Source organism: Protomyctophum bolini (assembly GCF_963924005.1).
Source record: "Protomyctophum bolini genome assembly, chromosome: 7".
NCBI lineage: Eukaryota > Metazoa > Chordata > Actinopteri > Myctophiformes > Myctophidae > Protomyctophum > Protomyctophum bolini.
Window position 1 is genome coordinate 8,753,770 of NC_137868.1, and position 26,499 is coordinate 8,780,268.

The following is a 26,499-nucleotide window of genomic DNA, read 5'->3' on the forward strand; positions in this document are numbered from 1 at the left end:
GCCTCTTCAATAACATCTTTTCATTATGTTCTGTCACCTGTCAACACTAATCCTTCATCTTCACTGAGTGATTCTGGATCTTCTGATCAAAAGATACATTTTGATCAACTGCAATGAGCCGAAGTTCATCTCCCAAGCATATGGTGCAACTGTACACGGCTGGGATTTCATATGGTACAACTGTACACGGCTGGGACTTCAGGAATGCACCTTCTGAGTTTTTAAGGGGGAAACAAATCAATCCCGGTATAATGCCTAATTTATGCTCAGTCATACAACAGTGTCTCGTGTCAAAAATAGCAGCACGTGCAACTTGTAAATCAGCTATTTGTGGCGAGCGACACCAGGTACAAACCAGGCTTCTTAACACAAAGTGAAGACATCTCTGGACTGTTCATCAGGAGTGCATAGAGGCCGGGCACTGACCAATATTCGCACATGGCCTTTTCTTTTGCTTTATGGCAGCCGGGAATGAATCATCCCCGTCGGCCACTCACTGAAGCCCTTTACACAGACCAGGTCCCGGTCCTGCAGTGCATCATGGGAATGCGTGTGAGTCACCGCCACTCTTTGGACAACTGTCTGCGGCGAGCCTGCGGCTTCTCTCCTTGATCACTCCCCCGAGAGCCATTCAATCAAACCCCCATATATTTTGTAATTAACTTTAACTGATGACTTTATGCAATAGTTCTGTTTTACTGTCTCTTTTAAACGCTATTCATCATTCGGCCGGGTTTGGAGGTCCGGGGCCGAGACCCTCCCCTCGCCTGAGCCACTCAGGTCCAGTCAGGCTGCTCTGTGCCATGACCCTGCACGCAACCCCCCCCCCCCCTCTCTCTCTCTCTCTCTCTCGCTCCCTCGCTCCCTCGCTCTCTCTCTCTCTCTCTTGGGGTGTCTCATGACTGACCAGGACAGTTTTATTAGCCATCAACCAACCAGCAGGAAAGGGGGGAGCTGTTGTTGGGGTCTTAGCAACACAGGCAGCCGAGGAAACAACTGGTGGTATAGTGGTGGGTAAAAGTGAAGGATTTTCACCGCGAGATTGACGACAGGGCCAGCAGTGAGGAGGGGGATTGATAAGCAACTGTTTGGAAGAGGAGGAGGAGGAGAGCTGGGGGTGGGAACTCCTGGAAACAATGTCCTCTGGCTGAACAAGAGGAAGAGGCGGAGATGTGTCGTAATAAAGCTGTTTCAGTGTGGAATCTGTTTGTTTGTTTGTTTTTACACCTGGCTCAGCCGAAAGCCAGCAAAGAATCCCATGCAATGTTTGAATATGACGGTGGTTCTTAAATCTTAGTAAAGTATAATATCTATTGTCTCTAATATTATGATCATGTGAAATTGACCTTTGGAATTAATCTCTCATCAAGCCTGCATAAGCATTGTCAGTAACAGGCGTTTGTAATATAATTAAGCAATATTACACGAAAGGGTGTTCTTTATCGTCATTAATGCACGCCTGCGATGCTGCAGGAACTCCGAAAGAGTTCCGAAATGCAGAGCAGAAGTCCATTAATGATGATAAAGAACACCCTCGAGTGTAATATTGCAAATATACAACAGTTACCCTTAAAACTATAAGATATTCGCTATAAAAAACATTTTCTTAATGACATATGTAGCCACTATGACCACAAAAGTCCCAAGAAACTATAGCTAGCATAAAGCCACCGAGTCTGCTGCCCTCTGGGAGAACATAGCAGGTGATATATTGGTTTTGATTAGGTGTTCCAATATCGTGGTTTTATAAGCACGGCTATAGAAAGCTGTTTCAACCAATCAGATCGCTTCCTCCAAACGACCTGTTGTATAAAGAATAAAAGATCATTGCTTTTTCTTGCTCCGTCAGTGCAAACCAGCAGCGGTCTGCCTGTTCCTTAAAGCTGCCCAGTGTCATTCTGAGGAGGGAACCGGACCCACACAATAACCACCGCTGCCAACTTGGCTGCTGCCAGTGTCCCCAGATGTTTGTGCAAGGGGATATGAGACGGAGGAACCCCTCCTTCCTCCTCCTTCTCCGGCTCTCAGCCCTCCTCCTCCTCTTCTCTTTCCAGGTCATGTCGGAGGTCCCGGTCCCTGGTGTACCCTTAATACACATGAATGGCACAGGCCAGGCAGCATGTGTCGTCGGGGGCAGCACGGTGACTCTCAAAGGTTAGATATTCCAGAGGAACTTTAATCAAGGCCGTGTTCTCAGTTTCCACCGTTCCGTGTTCCTCTGCTTGACCTCTGGTCCTCACAGTAAGGCTAGCCGTGTGCTGTAACACCCTCCTTAAGCTTCTGGCCCTCATTACAATTATTAATATTCCTGTGGGTTGGAGATGGCGTATATGCAGGGGCTACTTGACTCTGTGTGTGTGTGCGTGCGTGTGTGTGTGTGTGTGTGTGTGTGTGTGTGTGTGTGTGTGTGTGTGTGTGTGTGTGTGTGCGTGCGTGCACTCACGTGCACATCACTCACAGACAGTTGTGAGTGGATGCATGCATGTGTGTGTAAATGGCCGAGCGCGGGGCTGGATTGCTTGGATAATGGCATTACAAATATCAGGGCCCAGATTTATTGTTTTTCATTTGCCATCTTGTTGGGAAACATTAGAAGCAGAGAAGGTTCCTGGTGAAGTGGTCAGGGTGGGGCCTCTTTTCTGCAGGGTCGCCGAGAAGGAAGAGGGAAATCCACTGTGACATTTACAGGCTGCAATAGGAAGTGTCGTTGGATTACATTTTCACGGGCATGGGCGTGTGGTTGCTCGCGGGACCACGGCACGGGTACGAGTGGAGAGGGTTTGACTCAGAGGGTCAGGGTACGAGTGGAGAGGGTTTGACTCAGAGGGTCAGAGTTTGACTCAGAGGGTGAAGTATCAGGGTCTAATACTTCACCCGATGTCCCGACCGGTCATGATGCCCAGGGGTGGCTGACGCACCTAGAGGACACAACTCTGTGAACCACAGGAGGTCTGCCAGTGCACAGAGGTGTCGTGTGTGTGCGCGTGTCACACGTGACTGTGTGTTTGTGTGTGTGCGCGTGTCATGCGTGACTGTGTGTGTGTGTGTGTGTGTGTGTGTATGTGCGCGCGTGTGTTTGAGCAGCTGCAAATCTCCTCCACTGTGTCAAAGAGGTTTAACTGTGCCCCGGGCGCAGGGCGCGTCACCCTGCAGTCACAGATGACAGAGTCAGAGGGTGAATCACATGGATGGACTGATGCCGAGACTTGTTGCTTTTGAGTTGTGTGTGTGTGTGTGTGTGTGTGTGTGTGTGTGTGTGTGTGTGTGTGTGTGTGTGTGTGTGTGTGTGTGTGTGTGTGAGAGTGTGCGTGCGTGCGTGCGTGCGTGCGGGAGAGGGCTGTAGTTTGGGTGGGGTAGTGCATGTTGTGGTGGTGGTGGTAGCAAATGCATAGTATGACGTCTTTGTTCCTAGTTTCCTACCAGGCTCTTTAAAAGGCTCAGGTCCTGGCATCAGGCAGGAATGTGCCCTCGGGAGGGGCGATGGTGAGGACACCTGTCTAGTGCCAAGACAAAATCTGAGTTGAAAGAGGTTCACAAAACATGGTTCCCAACTCATGTTACTGTTCTATTCTATTCTATTCTATTCTTGACACTATTGAGTTTTAGTGCAATGGCAGCATACCCCATTGTAGTGGGATGATATTTGTTTTTGTAAACACCCCACCAAAATGTTTAACATGACATTATTGAATGATTAATGTACTGTAACTAATACTACATGCAGTACATGGCTTGATTTTAAGCCTGATTGTAATATAATCATTGTTTAGTGTAAACATGCTTAGGAGTAAGAGTAATTATTACCCTTACTCCTAATCATGTTTACACTAAACAATGATTCATGCGGTATTATGGACATACTTATTCGTATTAGAACGCTATATATATCAGAGTTTACGTTAAGTGTGGAAACAGGCTCAAGGCTGGCGACCGCTGTGACGTCAATAACTAAATGCCAATCTCTAATCTCTCAGCCTTGGCTAAGATTCTGGAGGGCCAAGTATCGACTCAGGTTAAACTCTTTCTTGATGGACATAAGATTCTAACCCCAATGCAGTCTGGTTTTAGGGCAAAACATAGTACTGTGACAGCATGCCTTGCCTTAATGTTATTGATGACATCAGGGGTGCCCTGGGTTCTAAATCGTTCTGTGCAGCCTTATTCATTGACCTTAGCAAGGCATTTGACACCGTGGACCACCATGTCTTGCTAAATGTCCTCTCGAATACTGGTTTTCGCCACAATGTGCTAGATTGGTTCAAAAGGTACTTATTCGGCCACATACAGTGTGTTAAATTCGGTGATACATTGTCTGACCCTAGAGAAAAGAGTCCCTCAAGGTTCCATTCTAGGGCCTTTGCTTTTTCTGCTGTATGTAAACCATATTTGTAGGTATCATGTGTATGCCAATGATACAATTCTGTATTCCTGTGCCCCCTCACTTGATGTGGCAGTGTCAAACTTGGCCTCTGACTTTGTCTCATTGCAGCATGAACTGCTAAACAGCAAACTGCTACTAAATGGCCACAAAACCAAGGCCATGCTATACAGTTTGTACAGTTATACGAATGGATACATTCACACTGAGGATTTTACTGCTCTTGGCCACTTCACACTTGTAAAAGAGACTTCACAAAAGCTGGACATATAGGAGGCGGGCAGCATCGCCCCGCAAAAAAATATATATAATCGGAAAATTTCAACCCGCATACATCTGTCTTTGAGCGTTGTAAATTTTCCGGGTCCAAGTTCTAGGATATTTGATTCCATTATTCCACAGTTTCAAGTCTTTCATGGGCACATAAAGCCCCAGATGTTTGTACGCATAGCAGCAGCAGCAGCAGCAGCAGCACAGTGTGGAGTACAGGCCAGGTCTTCTGTGCAGGTGGCATCCTAACCTCTCTGATTTATGTGTTGTCCTTTACATCCTGTGACTCTGGGAGAAACTTTCCTCTTTTTTTTCCACTTCTTTTTCTTTCCTCGAAAAAAGAAGAAGCTGAAGAAAGAAAGGGTTTTGGCCTTTTGTCCTTGAGGTAGGGTCACAAAACCTGGAATGTCCAGGAAGGAAGTCACAGAAAACAAGGCTATCTGAACATACCCCCCCCCCCCCCCCCATTCCCTTACTTTCTCTCTCTCTCTCTCTCTCTCTCTCTCTCCCCCCGTTCCCCTCTCCTCTATTCACCTCGCTCCTTCATTGCGCTTTCTGATGGTCTGGGGGACAATCAAGGGAAGGGGAGAAACAGTTATGCGTGTGGTTCTTGTTTGGAGTGTGTGTGTGTGCGTGTGTGTGTGTGTGTGTGCACGTGCGAGCCCCGCGCATGCATGCATGTCGAGGGTGGGCAAGCGTTTTCCCGAGGCCGGCGCCCCCCTCCCCCTTAAAGCTGGCTGTCTCTCATCACACCGTTGACCCCCCAGGAAGCTTTAGATGTCCGCTCGGCTTCATAATTCTCTTATCGAGCTAATCTGGGAGATAAGGAGGAGGGGAGTTGAAAGTGTAAACTGAACACCGTGGCCATGGAATCCTGTTGCAGCCAGCTCATTCTTTATACCTATACTACACACTGTGAAACCCGGAGTGTTGAGTGTGTGTACTAATGCAACCAAATGGACCCACAAGTTGGGTTTGCTTTTGTACAGTTATACGAATGGATACATTCACACTGAGGATTTTACTGCCTGCCTGACCCGGACAAACTCTTTTTAACTGTTTTTGTGTGTGTGTGTGCTGTTAGTGTGCATGGGTGCACAGCGGAGTGCTTTTGCGTGTGTGCGCGCGCATGTGTGTGTGTGTGTGTGTGTGTGTGTGTGTGTGCGCCTGTGTGTCTGTGTGTCTCTGTGTGTGTGTGTGTGTGTGTGTGTGTGTGTGTGTGTGTGTGTGTGTGTGTGTGTGTGTGTGTGTGTGTGTGCACGTGTGCATGTGCATGTGTGTGTGTGCATGCAATTGTCCATGCACGCTTGTGTATTGTGCATTGCGTATATACACACGTGTGTGTGTGTGTGTGTGTTTTGTACATACATGAACATGCATATGAGTGTGTTTCTTTGTTCCTGGGGGGTTCATACTGTCACTCAGCTCTACATCCTGTGACCCCCGCCCCCCCCATTGCAGATACGGTCACCCCCCACACGCAGCTCCGCTAGAGTATGATTGATCTGGGCAGAGGTAGCGGTCACATCCTGAACTGGAGTTTATTTCCTCCCCCCCTACTTTCATACAGACCTGGTGTTTATCATAGGTTCAGTGTCATGTTTGTATGTTTTTATAGATCACCGCTGAAATGGGGATGGGGGGGGGGGGGGGGGCAGCGAGCCAGAGGAGGAGGTGGGAATCAGTCTGAGAACGAGAGGGGAAAAAAAGGGATGCTGAAATCAGAGAGCTCTCTCTCTCTCTCCAGAGCATAAATCTCCAGGCAGACAGAGCGGATGCTGCTACTCAGGGAAAGTGCTAATTGATCCACAGAAGTCGAGCCGGTTGTTGCATCCAGCCAGCAGATGTGTATGAGATGCTGTCACACACATGGCGCGCTATCACCGCTGTCTCTCTCTTCCTCTTGCTCGCGTGCTTTTCTCCCTCTTGTGCACGCACACACACACACACGCACACGCACGCACACGCACACGCACGCACGCATGCACACACATGCACACGGTTTACGTGACGGTGCTTTTGTTGTTATCCCCTGGCGTGTCCCGTGCACACGCTTCCTGTCCTTCCTGTAATTTGTCAGCTATGAGTTTCCCATGGTGCACCTCACCGTGCCTCTGAATCACAGAGACGGCACCATGACGCGGCTCCCATAATTAGATGGCTTCTTTCTTTAGGCAATTAATAATCCCAAGGTGGAATTTAGATCCAAAGGTTTACGGGGGTTCGTAATAAGGTTTGATGCTCCCTCAGGCTGCAGCAGCGTGACTCACATAGTATTTTTCTTTCTCTGTATCCTTGTCTGACCTTTGAACTTGGATGCTCGTTGAAGGTTGCATGTATAGCTTGTTTTCGTCTAGAGATTAGAGTGAGGCGGATGATTCATTTGGCCTTTCGTCGCCTGAATTTGACTTCAATGGAAAAGTGTTTTTCTCAATTTAACTTTTGTTTTTTGTAACAGAAATGCTTCATCTCTGAACCTTTAACCATTTAATTAAGGAATACTCAAACCTCAAAATGCCTTTTTTCTATCAATTACTCACTGAATGTTTGTTTGTACTGCATTTCGTTACAAATCTAAAAACGTAAAAACATTGAATTTTTACTTTTAGTTTGAGACCTTCAAATATAGCAGATAGACTACGCACTACGGCAACATATCATAGCACCCCACATACACATGAGCTTGTATAGGCCCATCTGCAATTTCTCAAAGTCAAATAACCCAGACTTTGAGAACAAGTGCCCTAGAAACTGGACCTGAGAACCTCCTACATCAACTTAAACTCAAGGAAAGAATAAGCTGAAGAGGACAAACGGCCCGGGAATAAATATGATAATAGTGGACTCGCTTCTCGAGCCCAGAACTAGAAAATGTTCCTGAAACAGACTGTGGGCTCAGGTATAGCTTGTCAAGTGCATTCTGCATTGTGTGGATGAGATGTAAACTGTAACCACCTCACTTTGTCTTGTACAGATATATCTAATGGATTTATAATGACGTTTCCTGAGATCCACCCACAGTTTATCATTTAATGATGACGTATGATGATTATATTTGTCACAGTGCAAGGGCAGCTTTAGGACCCAATAGCAGGCAGATGAGCTTCAATGCAAGGTTTTTTTTCCAAAATAAACCTTGCCACAAGGAATACAAGGAACTTGAAGTACATACAGTACACTAGGAGTTAAATCATGGATACACGAGGAGAACACTACTGACATAAAGAGACGAACTAGCAAGGGAACTGAACAAACAGGGGAGTATAAATAGACACAGACTAACTAGGCACAGGTGAAACAAAACTCAAAATCAAGACAGGGATTGGCTGGGGGACTAAGAGGACACAGGTGGAAAACAAAGACTAATCACAATACAGGTTAGACAAGGCAGGTACAGAACTACAGGGGCAGACAGGAAGACACAAAACAATACTACAAAATAAAAGGTATACAAGTTTAAAGGTGAAACTCAAACTGGAACTAAGAAACAGGGAAAAACAACACTTCAAAATCACAGGAAAACACCAACTCAAAACAAAGGAACACAGGAAAAATACAACAGGGAATACAGAACACGGACACAGAAGTCACGGACCGTGACAGATATTGATATCATCTGATTTTCATTTCTGATGGTATCTGATTTATGATGATTCTCTATCCTATCATGATAGGATAGAGAGAGAGAGAGAGAGAGAGAGAGAGAGACCTGTGAAGTTCAAGTTCTTTTTATGGACCCCCCTTTGATGTATATGTGTGCACGTGCCTGACTCTCAGGTCATCTGTCTGTCTGTCTGTCTGTCTGTCTGTCTGTCTGTCTGTCTGTCTGTCTGTCGGTCTGTCTGTCTGTCTCCTCGCTCCATTCCTCCTCATGGCAGCAGAGCCGCCCTATAGATTACAGACCTGTCAGTGGCATGTCAGTCATATCAAGGGAATTGAGGAATCGTGTGGCACGTTAGCACCTTGCCCTCTAATTATACAACCACAATTGTGCTGGTGCAGTTGTTCTTTCTCGTCTTTTCTGCTCCACGCTCTTTTCTTCCTGTCTCTCATTTGAGGGTATGCTGCGGCGCTGAACAACCCAGTGGCACGCCGTCACTTACTCACCACCACGCCACACTCCTCATGTAATGGTTCTTCAATTCCCCTCCCAAGTCCCCCCACGGGACTCACGGTTTCTCTACCTCAGTCCCGCCCCCAGGCTATTACTCGCTTCCTTCATCCCTCTGTTTAACTTGTTGTGACTCATATACACTGACACGTCAAACCACAAGCAAGTCCTCTCCTCTCTTAGCCAGGTATAACTGGCTAGGTACTACACTGGCATCATGAGAGCTATTAGTACAACCTGCTCAGCTGCTCACATTGTGCTCAATTATAGGATAAAGTGTCTTGCTTGACTTGCCAAGGCAAGGGTTCCCAACCTTTCTATTGCCACGGACCAGCTGACAGTTCAAAAAAAGTTTGTGTGGTAGTCGCATCAATCATACGCCACACTGAGTAAAATACGTACAAATGACGATCTGACAAGGAACTGCACAAACTGGTGTATAGGAATAGACAAAGAAGAAAAACTAGACAGGTGAACTCAAAATACAATCAATCACAGGATAGGCTAACAGAAATAAGAGGACACAGGTGAAAACACTGACACATCACAAGGTAGGTGAGACAAGGTAGGGAACAGTAACTAGGCAGACAGGAAACACTAGCGACCAACTACAAAATAAGATACACAAAACCAACAGAGTAACAGAAAACCAAACAGAACAGGAAGACAAGGCAAAATACGGAACATACAGAAAATACAGAATAAGTCAGAAGGACTGCAGTATTAGTAAACAGTCAGAAGGACTGCAGTATTAGTAAACAGACTGAAGGACTGCAGTATTAGTAAACAGACTGAAGGACTGCAGTATTAGTAAACAGACTGCAGGACTGCAGTATTAGTAAACAGACTGCAGTATTAGTAAACAGACTGAAGAACTGCAGTATTAGTAAACAGACTGAAGGACTGCAGTATTAGTAAACAGACTGAAGGACTGCAGTATTAGTAAACAGACTGCAGGACTGCAGTATTAGTAAACAGACTGCAGTATTAGTAAACAGACTGAAGGACTGCAGTATTAGTAAACAGTCTGAAGGACTGCAGTATTAGTAAACAGTCAGAAGGACTGCAGTATTAGTAAACAGTCTGAAGGACTGCAGTATTAGTAAACAGACTGAAGGACTGCAGTATTAGTAAACAGTCAGAAGTATTAGTAAACAGTCTGAAGGACTGCAGTATTAGTAAACAGTCAGAAGGACTGCAGTATTAGTAAACAGTCTGAAGGACTGCAGTATTAGTAAACAGACTGAAGGACTGCAGTATTAGTAAACAGTCAGAAGTATTAGTAAACAGTCTGAAGGACTGCAGTATTAGTAAACAGTCTGCAGTATTAGTAAACAGACTGAAGGACTGCAGTATTAGTAAACAGTCAGAAGTATTAGTAAACAGTCTGAAGGACTGCAGTATTAGTAAACAGACTGCAGTATTAGTAAACAGACTGAAGGACTGCAGTATTAGTAAACAGACTGAAGGACTGCAGTATTAGTAAACAGTATTAGTAAACAGACTGAAGGACTGCAGTATTAGTAAACAGACTGAAGGACTGCAGTATTAGTAAACAGTCTGAAGGACTGCAGTATTAGTAAACAGACTGCAGTATTAGTAAACAGACTGAAGGACTGCAGTATTAGTAAACAGACTGAAGGACTGCAGTATTAGTAAACAGACTGAAGGACTGCAGTATTAGTAAACAGACTGCAGTATTAGTAAACAGACTGAAGTATTAGTAAACAGACTGCAGTATTAGTAAACAGACTGAAGGACTGCAGTATTAGTAAACAGTCTGAAGGACTGCAGTATTAGTAAACAGTCAGAAGGACTGCAGTATTAGTAAACAGTCTGAAGGACTGCAGTATTAGTAAACAGACTGAAGGACTGCAGTATTAGTAAACAGTCAGAAGTATTAGTAAACAGTCTGAAGGACTGCAGTATTAGTAAACAGTCTGCAGTATTAGTAAACAGACTGAAGGACTGCAGTATTAGTAAACAGTCAGAAGTATTAGTAAACAGTCTGAAGGACTGCAGTATTAGTAAACAGACTGCAGTATTAGTAAACAGACTGAAGGACTGCAGTATTAGTAAACAGACTGAAGGACTGCAGTATTAGTAAACAGTATTAGTAAACAGACTGAAGGACTGCAGTATTAGTAAACAGACTGAAGGACTGCAGTATTAGTAAACAGTCTGAAGGACTGCAGTATTAGTAAACAGACTGCAGTATTAGTAAACAGACTGAAGGACTGCAGTATTAGTAAACAGACTGAAGGACTGCAGTATTAGTAAACAGACTGAAGGACTGCAGTATTAGTAAACAGACTGCAGTATTAGTAAACAGACTGAAGTATTAGTAAACAGACTGCAGTATTAGTAAACAGACTGAAGTATTAGTAAACAGACTGCATTATTAGTAAACAGACTGCAGTATTAGTAAACAGACTGCAGTATTAGTAAACAGACTGAAGTATTAGTAAACAGACTGCAGTATTAGTAAACAGACTGCAGTATTAGTAAACAGACTGCAGTATTAGTAAACAGTCTGAAGGACTGCAGTATTAGTAAACAGACTGAAGGACTGCAGTATTAGTAAACAGACTGAAGGACTGCAGTATTAGTAAACAGACTGAAGGACTGCAGTATTAGTAAACAGACTGCAGTTTTAGTAAACAGACTGAAGGACTGCAGTATTAGTAAACAGTCTGAAGGACTGCAGTATTAGTAAACAGACTGAAGTATTAGTAAACAGACTGCAGTATTAGTAAACAGACTGCAGTATTAGTAAACAGACTGCAGTATTAGTAAACAGTCTGAAGGACTGCAGTATTAGTAAACAGACTGAAGGACTGCAGTATTAGTAAACAGTCTGAAGGACTGCAGTATTAGTAAACAGACTGAAGGACTGCAGTATTAGTAAACAGTCTGAAGGACTGCAGTATTAGTAAACAGACTGAAGGACTGCAGTATTAGTAAACAGACTGTAGTATTAGTAAACAGACTGCAGTATTAGTAAACAGACTGTAGTATTAGTAAACAGACTGCAGTATTAGTAAACAGACTGAAGGACTGCAGTATTAGTAAACAGACTGAAGGACTGCAGTATTAGTAAACAGACTGAAGGACTGCAGTATTAGTAAACAGACTGTAGTATTAGTAAACAGACTGCAGTATTAGTAAACAGACTGTAGTATTAGTAAACAGACTGCAGTATTAGTAAACAGTCTGAAGGACTGCAGTATTAGTAAACAGACTGAAGGACTGCAGTATTAGTAAACAGACTGAAGGACTGCAGTATTAGTAAACAGACTGAAGGACTGCAGTATTAGTAAACAGTCTGAAGGACTGCAGTATTAGTAAACAGTATTAGTAAACAGACTGAAGGACTGCAGTATTAGTAAACAGTATTAGTAAACAGACTGAAGGACTGCAGTATTAGTAAACAGACTGAAGGACTGCAGTATTAGTAAACAGACTGCAGTATTAGTAAACAGTCTGAAGGACTGCAGTATTAGTAAACAGTCTGAAGGACTGCAGTATTAGTAAACAGACTGAAGGACTGCAGTATTAGTAAACAGACTGAAGGACTGCAGTATTAGTAAACAGACTGCAGTATTAGTAAACAGACTGAAGTATTAGTAAACAGACTGCAGTATTAGTAAACAGACTGAAGTATTAGTAAACAGACTGCAGTATTAGTAAACAGACTGAAGGACTGCAGTATTAGTAAACAGTCTGAAGGACTGCAGTATTAGTAAACAGACTGAAGGACTGCAGTATTAGTAAACAGACTGAAGGACTGCAGTATTAGTAAACAGACTGCAGTATTAGTAAACAGACTGAAGTATTAGTAAACAGACTGCAGTATTAGTAAACAGACTGAAGTATTAGTAAACAGACTGCAGTATTAGTAAACAGACTGAAGTATTAGTAAACAGACTGCAGTATTAGTAAACAGACTGCAGTATTAGTAAACAGACTGCAGTATTAGTAAACAGACTGAAGTATTAGTAAACAGACTGCAGTATTAGTAAACAGACTGCAGTATTAGTAAACAGACTGCAGTATTAGTAAACAGTCTGAAGGACTGCAGTATTAGTAAACAGACTGCAGTATTAGTAAACAGACTGCAGTATTAGTAAACAGACTGAAGTATTAGTAAACAGACTGCAGTATTAGTAAACAGACTGTAGTATTAGTAAACAGACTGCAGTATTAGTAAACAGACTGAAGTATTAGTAAACAGACTGCAGTATTAGTAAACAGACTGCAGTATTAGTAAACAGACTGAAGTATTAGTAAACAGACTGCAGTATTAGTAAACAGACCACAGTATTAGTAAACAGACTGCAGTATTAGTAAACAGTCTGAAGGACTGCAGTATTAGTAAACAAGTACAAAGGCAAGAATAGTAACAACTACTTCCTTTCTTGACTTAAGCAAACACAGAACATAAATCAACCACATAACCATTAAGGTCAAGCCAAATATTAGTCCAGTGGTTTAGACCTAAGTCACTGCTCAAATTCAAAGGCAGAGGTTGAAACAATGTTGTTTCAACATATATTATAACCCATTTTAGATGGACGTCTAAGAGGCGAATATTGCTCAGTGGGACCAAGAGGAGACGCAGACGTTGACTGGCTGCTATTTATATATTGTAATGCCGCTACATAATGTTATATCATTGACGTAAATGGCATTATATCAACAAGGATCATAGGATAGGGTGATTAAAAGAGTCAGAGTTACAGACCCTTAACCCCCTTGCTGAAGACCTTTGGCAATTGAAGCCTAATTTTGATATTAACACTTGCCGCCATTGCCGTAGCCCTTCGGCAATTGCGCTTTTCTAGTGCATTTGATCGATCGAGCCATAATGCTAGTTACGTTAGCCGGTTAGCTAGCTGTGTTGTTAGCACAGCACTGGATCGTTCATCTTAGATCGTCGTCGCCATAAGAATCCATTCTATCCGTTTCTTTCAATCGCCTGTATCTCCTATTCCTTGTCCCAGATGGCATTTTTGGTCAAAACAGCGTTTCTTTGACGGCACAAGCCGACGTTGTGGAGGGCTATAGTGTACCGGCATCGATGCGATCATGTAAACAAAGGTTGTCTTGGCAACGTAAAGCTGGCAGGGATAAGCCCACTTCCGGTTGAGGCAAAATGTGGCTTTTCAAAATAAGAATTAGGTCCTAATTTCTCAATAAATGGTAGCAGTAAAAGGGTTAAGGGTCCATTTGGATTGCCGGTGGTCCGACTCCTCAGTCCCGACGCTGAGAAGCATGTTGAGAGTGCACCATCTTTGCTGTAACAATAGAGATAATATGCAGTATAGGTACTGTTCTGTTACAGTACATCAGCCATTTATTTTCCTTGCTGACACACGGGTTGAGACGTGCATCTCCACAACTTTCACTGACAATTCCACAGCTGTGCTTTGGCAAGTCTCAGATTCTTCATGGCCAAAGCTGCCCATGTGCACACTGAGACCTCGCTCCATCACCAAATGACAACACCCTGGTGACCGTCTTGCAGAGCAGCTCAGAAGCAAATCACAATCCAAAAACAAAAGCATGGCTTATGAAAGCAACACATTTGCTTTGGCTTCTTCATGGTGCCTTTACAGCCCATGCAGGCCATATTGACATGACAGAATTACAGACAAGGTATGCACACACAGTACAGACATGCAGGACATGCATTAACCCCGTTATTTTATCCTTAAAATTGCAGATATACAAGCTCATTACGCGTCTCTTTGTGCCGCGCTATGAGCTTGTAGATCTGCAATTGAAAAAAGTAGCGGAAATGTGTGTGCCAAACTCATTTGTATAACTTTGGGGGTCCCTGGAACAAAAATATTTGAAATGGGGGTCTACGCCCAAATATCCTTTTGGGGGTCCTTGCCATGAAAAGGTTTGAGAACCACTGATGCATCGACATTCAGAAAACCTTTTATGACATTTTTAGAATTGGCCTCTGCAGATCTTGGGTTGATGCAATGCACATTGCAGTATATTGCACATAGCCTACATGTGGACTATAGGCCATGTTGCAGCCCGAGCGGATCCTGCAGATTTGTACTCTGCAAAATCCGTGAAATCCGGCCTGTTCTCACCAGGGGATCCAGCTGAGCCAGGGTTGTACAAGTCACAGTCAGACCATAGACTAGACTAGACTACTGCAACTCCCTCCTGGCCCAGCCAGCACTTTGCTACTCACTCAAAGTGCTGCAGTCCATCTTGTTCTCAGCCTGCAATCCTCTCACATCACAGTCCTCCTCTGCTCCTTACTGCAGCCTCATGCATTCAATTCAAACCTAAAAGAAGAAGAAGGGGGGGGCATGAAGAATCGTATCTTCATACCTTAAGCTAGTAGTGTTTCATTCCCTGTGGCTGGCTGGCCATTGGTTCACCCCCTTCTCTCTCTCTCTCTCTCTCCCCCCCTGCCTCCCCAGCTGCGGAATCATCTTCCCACCACGGTCGGGACTTAAGCGTCACTCCCCATCTTCAGTCACCACCAGACTGAAAAGCCATCTCTTCACAATACACCTCCACCCCGCCTCTCCTCCCCCGCATGCAATTTTCCACACCACAAAATGTATCATTTTTTTTTATTGTAAGTTAGCAGTGTTTTATGCTGTTGTCTCTTGCATTCTCCCCACCACCAGGGAAACAATACCCTAGGGGGCGTGATGACAGCGAAATGTAAAACCCAGAGCTCTGCTTCCCACTCTGCACTAATGCTTGATTTATACTTTGTAGAGAGTCAGTGTTATACACAGTGTAGCGTTGCAGCAACGCAAGCTTTAAGATCGGCTATTCATGGTGAGCAACCAGGTATACAATATAAATCAGCCAATATATTGTTCCTCTTGTGGCCAAAATCATCAGATCTCTAAGTGGCGGAAATGTAAATGTATAGTTTGTTTCCATGTATAATGGAGTTGACGTCACGCTTTAATGAATTGCCGGTCATTATCCTGTTGCGTTTGGATTGTTATTATTATTATTCTTTTAACCCACTATGGTCAGTTAATCAGGAATAACGGGGATTCACGTCAGCCATATGTTTCCCATGAAGTTGAATCTTGAGGAATGTGGGCTTTGGTGAGAAGCTGCTATGATTTGTGAGGTGTGTGTGTGTGTGGTGGAAGGAGGATGGGGTGGGGAGGATGGTGGGGTTGGTGGGGGGGGGGGGGGGGGGGGGAGTTGGGGGGGTTGGGAGAATGCAGAAGGATTTTCCCTTCAGCGGAGCTGTGATGCTCCCAACCTGCGTACCTTACAGAGGGTCCTCCCCTCCCCTTTACGCGGCTTTGCACTCACTTACTTTTCCATATGTCTCGCGATGTGCGTATCTCTCTGCACAGTGGTCGCAGTGTGCCTGTGTGTGTGCGTGCCTCGCATCCGAGCAAAGTTCGCTCTTGGCCACTATGGGTCTATGGCCAAATATCTACATGTTTCCCAGGCTTTCAGGCCAAGCCTAGTCCCCACAGCGCGACCCTTGACACATGGGCCCCAGCCCATTTTGAGCTCATATAGGATGAGGCAATGCAGGACCTGGGGAGGTTTGCAGTAAGTAGACACTTTTAGTCATAGTGAGGACCGATTCTCTCTCTCTCTCTCTCTCTCTCTCTCTCTCTCTCTCTCTCTCTGTCCCTCCCTCTCTCTCTCTCTCTCTCTCTCTCTCTCTCTCTCTGTCTCTAATGGTCCCTCCCTCACCCTCTCTCTTTAGCACAGACAGACGGAGGGATGGGGGGGACGCGGTGTGATGGACAGACGGTGGGATGGGGGGGACGGGGCGTGATGGGGATGCCTGGCTGACAGAGTTAGTTGGACTTGGACCCTCGTCCTTTCCCTTCTATCTCTCCCAGATGGTCAACACTTCGGACCGCACAGCGAGACAGACAGAGAGAGAGAGAGAGAGAGAGAGAGAGAGAGAGACTGTGAGTGAGTGAGCCCTGGTGATGATGTGAACGGGCTCGCTGACACACGCCTCGGTCGACTCCCTCCAGTCGGAGCCTGGAGCATGAGGACGGCCCCGAAATCTGCTGGGACGTCTCTGTTGAAGTCCCTCTAAATGCTAATGGTTTCCCCAGCAGCTCCACAGCTGGGGGGGCAGTCTGGGTCGGAGCAGAGAGCCTAGACAAAATAGCAGTCGAGAGAATGCAGTTTAACCCATTCTGACCTGAGATCAGATTCATACGAGGTTTCCACTGCGGACACACACTGGTCTGATTATAACCCATTCTGACCTGAGATCAGATTCTTAAAAATGCCACTCGGTGGCGCGCTATGAGCTTGTAGATCTGCTATTTTTCAATAGCTAAAGCATAACATGATGCTAATACCAAAAAGGGGTTCCCGGTCAGAATGGTTTAAATGCTTCCATTACAAATATATAAAGGGAAAAGTGACGGAAGTTATCACTTCCCGGACCCTGCACCATGGGTCCGGGAAGATTATTATTAATTATCATCTGTACAGCCACCAGGTTCATATAACACACTTCAGCATTGCTCCACGCTATTATTGAGCGCTATTGACATTGACATTGCTCCCTAACATTTCTGCCACATTGATTTTCTTTGCCCCATGCATGTATTTCACCTGCAGCCAACCACACCGGAGCGCTCAGGAAGGCAACGCCATTAGCCCGATCACAGGTTGCAGCCTTGCAGGTGCATGATGGGAAGCTGATTTTTCTTTTAAAAGAAAATAAATATATATATATTTTTATTTTTCCTAGTATATATACATACACCCACAATGGCTGCATAGCTTTGTTATCTACTTCTGTTGTGTTTTAGAGATTGAAGACTGAAAGAGACCTAATAGTGATTCTGGATGAATAGTGAGAGTATCTGCATGCTGCCTATATATATAACAGCACGTGTGATTGTTGCACTGCTGCTGTCTACAGCTCCTCTGACAGCTGGCTTTGAGGGACGTACTAATAATAATATATCCCCCCCTTATTACCTCAACGAGTCCCGCGGGACATGCAGGCTCTAATCAACTGTGCAGCCCAGCCTCCCTCTGTCTGTCTGTGTCCAGCAGCGCAAGCATGGGCTACGTCCACAGCCTCTGTCTGTCTGTGTCCAGCAAGCAGGGCTCCGTCCACAGCCACTGTCTGTCTGTGTCCAACAAGCAGGGCTCCGTCCACAGCCTCTGTCTGTCTGTGTCCAACAAGCAGGGCTCCGTCCACAGCCTCTGTCTGTCTGTGTCCAGCAGCACAAGCAGGGCTACATCCGCAGCCTCTGTCTGTCTGTGTCCAGCAGCGCAAGCAGGGCTCCGTCCACAGCCACTGTCTGTCTGTGTCCAACAAGCAGGGCTCCGTCCACAGCCACTGTCTGTCTGTGTCCAACAAGCAGGGCTCCGTCCACAGCCACTGTCTGTCTGTGTCCAACAAGCAGGGCTCCGTCCACAGCCACTGTCTGTCTGTGTCCAACAAGCAGGGCTCCGTCCACAGCCACTGTCTGTCTGTGTCCAACAAGCAGGGCTCCGTCCACAGCCACTGTCTGTCTGTGTCCAACAAGCAGGGCTACGTCCACAGCCTCTGTCTGTCTGTGTCCAGCAGCACAAGCAGGGCTACGTCCACAGCCACTGTCTAGCTCAGTGGTTCAGTGGTTCTCTAGCAGTGATTTTCAACCCGTTTAATTTGAAGGACCCCCAGTTTGACATGCATTAGTCTACGGACCCCCCATTTGATAGCATTTCTATCTCTGGGACCCCCAATTTATGTTGTAAAAACAATGCTAATTTAACTCTGAGAGCATACAAATGGAACCAAATGTGTACACTCTCTGAGTTACAGACCCATAAGGGTCCATTTGGTTCCAAATGATCATTTAGCTGGGTCCCCCCCTGGAACTCCCCCATGGGGACCCCACGTGTACGTGTTTCAGTGGGCTGTAAAAATGGTCACTTACGGGTCCAGTTTTACACGCTCAAGTCAACAGAATAAATGAATGCTGGGGATTTTGCAGTGTATATGTCTTCAAGTCCCTGTATAAGGAACGGATCCCCGGAGACCCCACCCTTTGACTAAAATGCCACAATTAGGGAAATGTGGCCTGGATTACATCACAAGGGCCGCGTAATTGTCAAGCAGCAACACAGACTCTCTTATAGGCTAAACAGCTCTCCAACAGCTCTATACTGCAGTGCTGGGTCAGGAGGAGAGAGAGAGAGAGACAGAGAGAGAGAGAGAGAGAGAGAGGGAGAGAGAAAGAGAGAGAGAGAGAGAGAGAGAGAGAGAGAGAGAGAGAGAGAGAGAGAGAGAGAGAGAGAGGGAGAGTTTTATTTCTCAGCGGTCCAGTTCAAATCCCTGACCCTGCATATTTTTCTATGTCTGTGCTAATTAAACATGGAGATAAATACTACTGCTCCTATTGCATGACAGAAAGGGGAAAAGGGGAGGGAGGGGGGTTGGAGAAAGAAAAAAAAAGAGAGAATTCTTTCTCCATTTTGTAATATCTTCTCCCACAGAGGAGCACCGGATCGCTGAGTGCTGGCTGGGTTGTGTCCGACAGCGTTCCAGATCTCAAAGGCTCACCCCGGAGACCTCTGTACATCTGGGGCACAGAGAGAGAGCCCCCATCCATATGATCTACTCCCCGGTGACCCAGGAGGATAAGGGATCTGCTCTTAACACATTCTGACCTGAGATCAGATTCTAAAAATGTCTTTATACATCCTGACGGTTTTTCCATTCTGACCTGAGATCAGATTCTAAAAATGTCCTTCTACGTCAGTCGCTCTTCGATTTTTCAAAAATAGCAGATCTACAAGCTCGTAGCGTGCCACCGAGTGGCGCGCTATGAGCTTGTAGATCTGCTATTTTTAAATAGCTAAAGCATAACGTAATGCTAACACCAAAAGGGGTTCCCGCACAAAATGGGTTAATCACACGTCCCTCTTTATAAGCACCCTGTCTTATTAAAGCACCTCGCGGATGTATTTAAGGGCTATAAATCATCTTTTGTAATATAGGGGGAGAGAGAGAGAGAGAGAGGAGGGACCATTGGCTGGGAGTGCGGCGGAGAGGAGGGAGGGAGGGAGGGAGGGTCCTGATATGAGGCCCTCTCATTTACACCCCAGGGGACACTTGGGGCCAACGGAGCCCTGTCTTTTCTCTGGTCAGGACAGCGGAGAGAGAGAGAGAATGAGAGAGAGAGCAAGTGAGAAAGAGAGAGAAAGAGCAAGAGAGAGAGAACGTGAGACAGACAGACAGACAGACAGACAGACAGACAGACAGACAGACAGACAGACAGACAGACAGACAGACAGACAGACAGACAGACAGACAGACAGACAGAAAGACAGAAAGACAGACAGACAGACAGACAGACAGACAGACAGACAGACAGACAGACTAGATGGAGCGAAAGCGAGGCACATAAACAGAGGGGGGACCTGTGTGTTGTCAGAGGCCAATCCCATGATCAAAGAACCACTGCCACCGGGAATTGAGTTTACCTTAAGTGCATCATCATTTATTATGGTATAAACATTTTCGTGTGTGTGTGTGTGTGTGTGTGTGTGTGTGTGTGTGTGTGTGTGTGTGTGTGTGTGTGTGTGCGTGTGCGTGTGCGTGTGCGTGTGCGTGTGCGTGCGCGTGCGCGTGTGCGTGTGCGTGCGCGTGCGTGTGCGCACACGGACAGATAGACAACCACACTTGTTATGAACCTGCAGCTGCACACGTGTGTATGAATTATGGTGGGCAGGAGGAAAATGAGGGGCTGGAGAGCAAGGAGCAAATACTGCAGCACGATGTGGGACGGCTGACGTATGGTTAGCCTACTTCTCAGTATTATTACTCGGAGGGCCGCTTGCCTTCCCACTGTGGCGATGGAGGCTCCTCTCTGTTTGCTTAGCCGAGTGGTTCCATATGGAAGAGCACATCAGCGCAGCATCTGGCCGAGAGCAGAGGAGACAAACAGGGCTGAAGCGCTGCATCTCACTCTACAGTAGAGTTCCTCCTTGTTGATTTAACTCTGAGAGTGTACACATTAAGGGGCGCCGATGGCTGAGTGGTTATAGGCGCCCACTCCCACACCGCATAGGCTCCAATGAGGCCTGAACAGAGAGTCCTGCAGGGTTCGATTCCCGAGTACGATGGCCTTTGCTGCATAGTGTCTCTCCCTGTTTCCTGGTACTATGCAAATAAAACTAGAAAAGCCCAGAAGATAACTATATAAAAACAAGAACTGATCAATTATCAGTTAATTACCAGCGGCTGCCTTATATCTCCAGAATTGTGCTATGGATCTGTCCAGGTGACTCTAACTGTGACAGTGTAGCATTAGCCTACTACAAATGGAACCAAAGGACCATTTTATAACTATAAACTCTGAGACTGTACAAATAGATTGTTATGGGTCCATTTGGTTGTATTTGTACACGCTCAGGTAGCCCATTCTCCAAACCATTATATGTGAGGAAAAAGGTTGTGAGAAGGGTTAAAGACGGGGTGAAATGGTTAAGTTTTCATTTCAGTAGGACCTTAAGGTGTTGTGAATGAATGGCCAAAGCTCAGTGATGGCCTGGCGTCACCTATAGCTGTATAGTCGTATTAACATCTCTTATTTACACTTCCTCAAGTCCGGGGAACGTTCCCTCAAGTATGGAAAAGGTATTTGCGAGTATACACACTCACACTCTAACAAACATAATGGCATACATGGGGCACGCACACACACACACACACACACACAGAGTAGGCAAAGGGCTCTCTGGGGGAAAACAGCTTTAAGCAATTATCAGGCTACTGTGCGTCAATGGCATACAAAGACGCATCCTAAATTATGGTGCTTAAAATGTCCGAAGAAATGTCTGGATCCCTCAAGGAATGAACAAGCTACGCGTGACATAAATAATGGCCCCGGGCTGCCCCTGTCCTCTCCTTATGGTGCAGCGAGACTGAAAGGCAGCAGTTCATCCATCTGTCCTGAAGCTGCTGTTTTCATCTTGTTAACACCCCAGTGGAACATCCCAAACCCATAGCTGGCTCTGCATGGGAAAATACCCTCAAAAACCAAACTCATTTAACCAACCCTAGCGTCTCTATTCTGGGGGCAACGCATGGAAATAGCGATCTACAAGCTCACAATAATGAGTCACAATGAGACGCGTTGTGATATACTCTCATTGTTCATGGAAAATGGAACATACCAAACCTGATTGATTGATTGATTGATTGATTGATTGATTGATTGATTGATTGATTGATTGATTGATTGATTGATTGATTGATTGATTGATTGATTGATTGATTGAAGGATGGATACTGTATTAACAGTTTGCAAAAAGAGTACATTTTAATACCATGCTAAAAGGATTGAACACAAGAAAGCACTATAGGGCTTGTTTCCATTGGATTCCTGTTCAGTTAATTGAAAAAACAGGTTTAGCATGTGAAACAAACCTCAAAAATCACTTAAGCATGCCTTGAGCGTCTTCCTTAAACATCCTCGTGGCACGCTGCCTGACAAATTGAAGGCGTCCTTTTAATTTCCGACCGGGGAACCCGAGCACCTCGGTCCCGCTTTCAACGCCACTTGGAGCCCTGTCACTCTTGTTTAGCTTAATAGCGGCTCGGGGATGTGATAAAATGTATCAATCCAATATGCCTTGTTGTAGCACAACTAAGAGATTATCTACTGTTGGAGCCTCCCCTCCAAAAAGACGCTGGGTGTCGGGAGGAGGAAGTTTAAACAATGACTCACTCCGGGCTGCATGACAGACAAGAGCAAATCGATATCACATGTTGGAGGAAAGTCCTTCCTACCGAAATGTATTTACCCAGATGATGATTCTCTTTCTCTTCCACCGAGGCAGAGACGCTTGTTTATTGTGAGAAATCACGTCTAATCACGCCGTACCACTCACTCTCATGGTACCTACCATTCCGCCATTGTTTGCTTTGGCCTTGGACCTCCTGCACGTTATATGTGCCCGGCCCAAACCCCCCCTTGTTCCCTCTCCTCACCTCATGTGGGCCGCAGTCCTCACCACCTATACATCTCTTTTCTTTCCTTTTTTTGGGGGGGTGGTGGGAGGCATGGTGATGGTGGGGGTGCAGGGGGTGGGGGCACAGGGCAGGCGAGCGGGGGTGTGGATGTTGTTAACCCGTGTTTCACACCAGCTGCTCAATGTGGGAGGGTCACAGTTCAGACTGTTGCAAACTTAATATACCTCAGGTGTTCTTCATTTCTGCTCCCCCCCTCCCCCCCCTCCCCTTGAACATGGACGTACACTGTGGCCATGTTTCTGTTAATGCAGGGGGTCAAACACACAGCATTTCTGTTATACAGCGGCCAGGGAGGGCAGAGGAGAGGTCATCAGGAATGTTACAGTTCAATCGGGGCATTGTTTCGTTTTTTTTTTTACCACTTTGACCCTGATTTTGAGAATCAGTGTCATTATACAGTATTGGACATTTCCCAGTTTATAACTCAATGCACTGCGATGTTCTTGGATTGTCTTTTTATTATTATTATTATTCCCAGAAAAACTTTTTTCCATATACATATTTTTGTATCCTTTACAGCATATACATGAGATATAGTTCACTTTAAAACTCCACGACTGTGTGACTATAATACATAAATGTGTCACGGTCGTTGGAGTCTCCCTCCACTTCCTCGAAACGCCGCAGCCTTTTTCAACCTCTTTTTTTTTTTATGGAGCATAAATGTCTCAGCGCTGCCAAAAAGCGTGCACGGTAGATGGTAAACATCCCTCTCAACCCAAGGATCAAATTGTCAGTCAAAACATCGCAGCGCATAACTCAGCATTGTAAAGCCATAGTGTCGCCCTGGCCCTCTCCATGCCGCTCCGGTTCATTCACACTTACGTCAGTCTGACGAGACCGAGGCACAACTTCTTGGCTGTGAGAATTCTGTCTGATGTTCAGAGGAACAGCCAGAGAGAGAGAGAGAGAGAGAGAGAGAGAGAGAGGGGCTCTGCTTCTTTTAAATGTCAAACCGCAGTGGTAAGAGAAACACATAAGCCACTACACCCTGCATCTATGATCTTTATGGTGGTTATTATGACTGCGGTGATGGAGCAGTGTAGGGAGCGAACGGCACAGAGTTGGACTCTGGGCAAGGCAGGGCTGCAAAGAGAGAGGAACAATCCCTGACCCTAGAGATGCAGCCTCCATTATCTCACCTCCTAATTGATGAGTGATCCGAGAGGCCCGGGGATTGACACAGCTTTGCTTTTTTCCTTTTCTTTTTTTTCTCTCTCTCTCTCTCTCTCTCTCTCTCTCTCTTCGTCCATGGAGATTAAACCGTATACTGTTTAAAGTTGTTTCAAACAACGTGGTCGCTGGGGGTCAGAGGGCAACCGCATAGGAGTGGCTAATGGTAGCAAATAATGTCAATCACGCCAAATGAGCCACTGGTGAGACGCGCTCCTGCTTCTCTCAGGAATTCCAAGAATGATCCCACTGGGTGAGGGCTTGATGGGGGACTGCAACCCTTTTTATCTCCACCTGTGCCCATTTAGCTCCCATTCATCTCTCTCTCTCTCTCTTTCTGTCTCTCTTTCTCTCTCTCTCTCTCTCTCTCTCTCTCTCTCTCTCTCTCTCTCTCTCTCTCTCTCTCTCTCTCTCTCTCTCTCTCTATCTCTGGTATAAAGTCTATACATTAGATATCACCATTTCATCCCCTCTGCTCATGTAACTATACTTTGAGGCCTGTTTTGTCATCTGCCTATAACCCTATATACACAGTATGTTTACCCATGTCCTCTCTGTGAGACAAACAGAGAATGAGTCACTGTCGGGCTGTTAATGGTTTGAAACCGAGTTAGCCTGTGGTGAAAAGAAGCCCCTAATGGCCCTGCTTTGCCCACATCACAGCGTTGTTATCACCTGTGGTGTCACGTCTGTGCCCTCCAACTATGTAATGCACATTGCACACTAAACTATGGCACAGCTCATGCAAGGATTAGACACTGACAGCCAGGCAAGCTTGTCAAGCCAGTGGCACGAGAGGTCAAGCCAAACACGTTGTTGTCTACACTATTGTCTGAATTGCATGCAATAGTATGTGCGTGTGAGTTTGCGGGAACCAGTTTAGATTTAACACGAATTCAAACAATTTAAAATATTTATTTTAAATACATACATTTTTGTGTTTTATTAGGCTTCACTCGCGCTTCATAAACATGAGATATGGAGAGATCCTATATACAGTAGTTCTCCCTTTAGACCTCTCCACTAACCTCTTTTCTCGACACTCTCTCACACCTCATATTTCTTTTGCTGAGCTTCCAGATTGCCTACCACGTTTACTTCCCCCCCCTTTCTACTTCTCCTTCTCCATTCCAGCGGTGCCTGGCTGGAGGCTGAGGAGAGGACCCAGGCCCGGCTCTGTCTGTGCTCCCTGATGGGTCGGTCCTGATGGGTCCGTCCGGGCCCGATGATGATGCAGCACAGGGCCGATCGGGAGTGACGGCTCGTGAGCCGCAATCCAGCCCCGGGTCTCTCTGCCACCACCCTGCTCTGCTCCACATACAGACTGCAACCCTCCAGGTCTTTGACGCACGCACGCACGCACGCACGCACGCACGCACGCACACACACACACACACACACACACACACACACACACACACACACACACACACACACACACACACACACACACACACACACACACACACACACGCACACACGCACACGTGCATACACGCATTCCTCTCCCAGGGAAGATCAATAACATTTATATTTATACACACTAAACTAAACACTGTAGTAGTAGCTCATATTTTCGAGCCAACAAGTGAAAAAAATAAAAGAAATACCACATCACAGTTGCATGCCTCTCTCTGCCAAGCATGTGCTGTTTACATCTGTGTCTGTCCAGACTACAGTACAGTATCATTTAGTATTATGCAATGAAGATTTTGGAAGGAATTGCAATGGCCGTGTTTTATATGACGTCACAGTGACCTTTGACCCATGACCACGTACTGTACTTTATGATTACTTCATAGTGGATTGAAAGTGGACATGTTCGTGCCAAAGATCTTTATGAAATTCCATCATGAGGTTGTGACAGACGGACGGACGGACAGACAACCTGAAAACATACTGCTACAGTATATACCCCCAGGCATATACTGTAGCTGCAGGCATACAGAACCACTTGATCAAGTGGAACTGGACACATGTGACATCCTGACAGGTGATGTGTGTGTTAGGGAGAGTGTGCTACTGCTAAAGGAGCTGGTGGTAGAAGGGATGTATCCTCAGAAGGGAAAGACCTCTGGGGTAAACGCACACATGCCACTCTGTGTTTGAGCACTTTTATGGCTGGGTTTTAGAGCGCCGTGCTGCATGAGAGAGATTGATGTACCTCTCAGCAAGGACAACTTGCTATATAGCCATGTCTGTGTCAGAAGAGGAAGAAACCAGATGCCTGTGTGTGTGTGTGTGTGTGTGTGTGTGTGTGTGTGTGTGTGTGTGTATGTGCGTGTGTGTGTGTGTGTGTGTGTGTGTGTGTGTGTGTGTGTGTGTGTGTGTGTGTGTGTGTGTGTGTGTGTGTGCTTGCGTGCATGCGTACGGTATACGTGCGTACGGTACGTGCATCTGTATGTGCGTATGTTTGTTCGTGCTTATGGCTGTGCATGCTATAAGACAAGTGATATAATGCATTTTCTGAAAACTATATACATAGAAAATGCAATCAAGTTTTCACATAAATCCGTAATAGCTGAGATTTATAAAATAGCT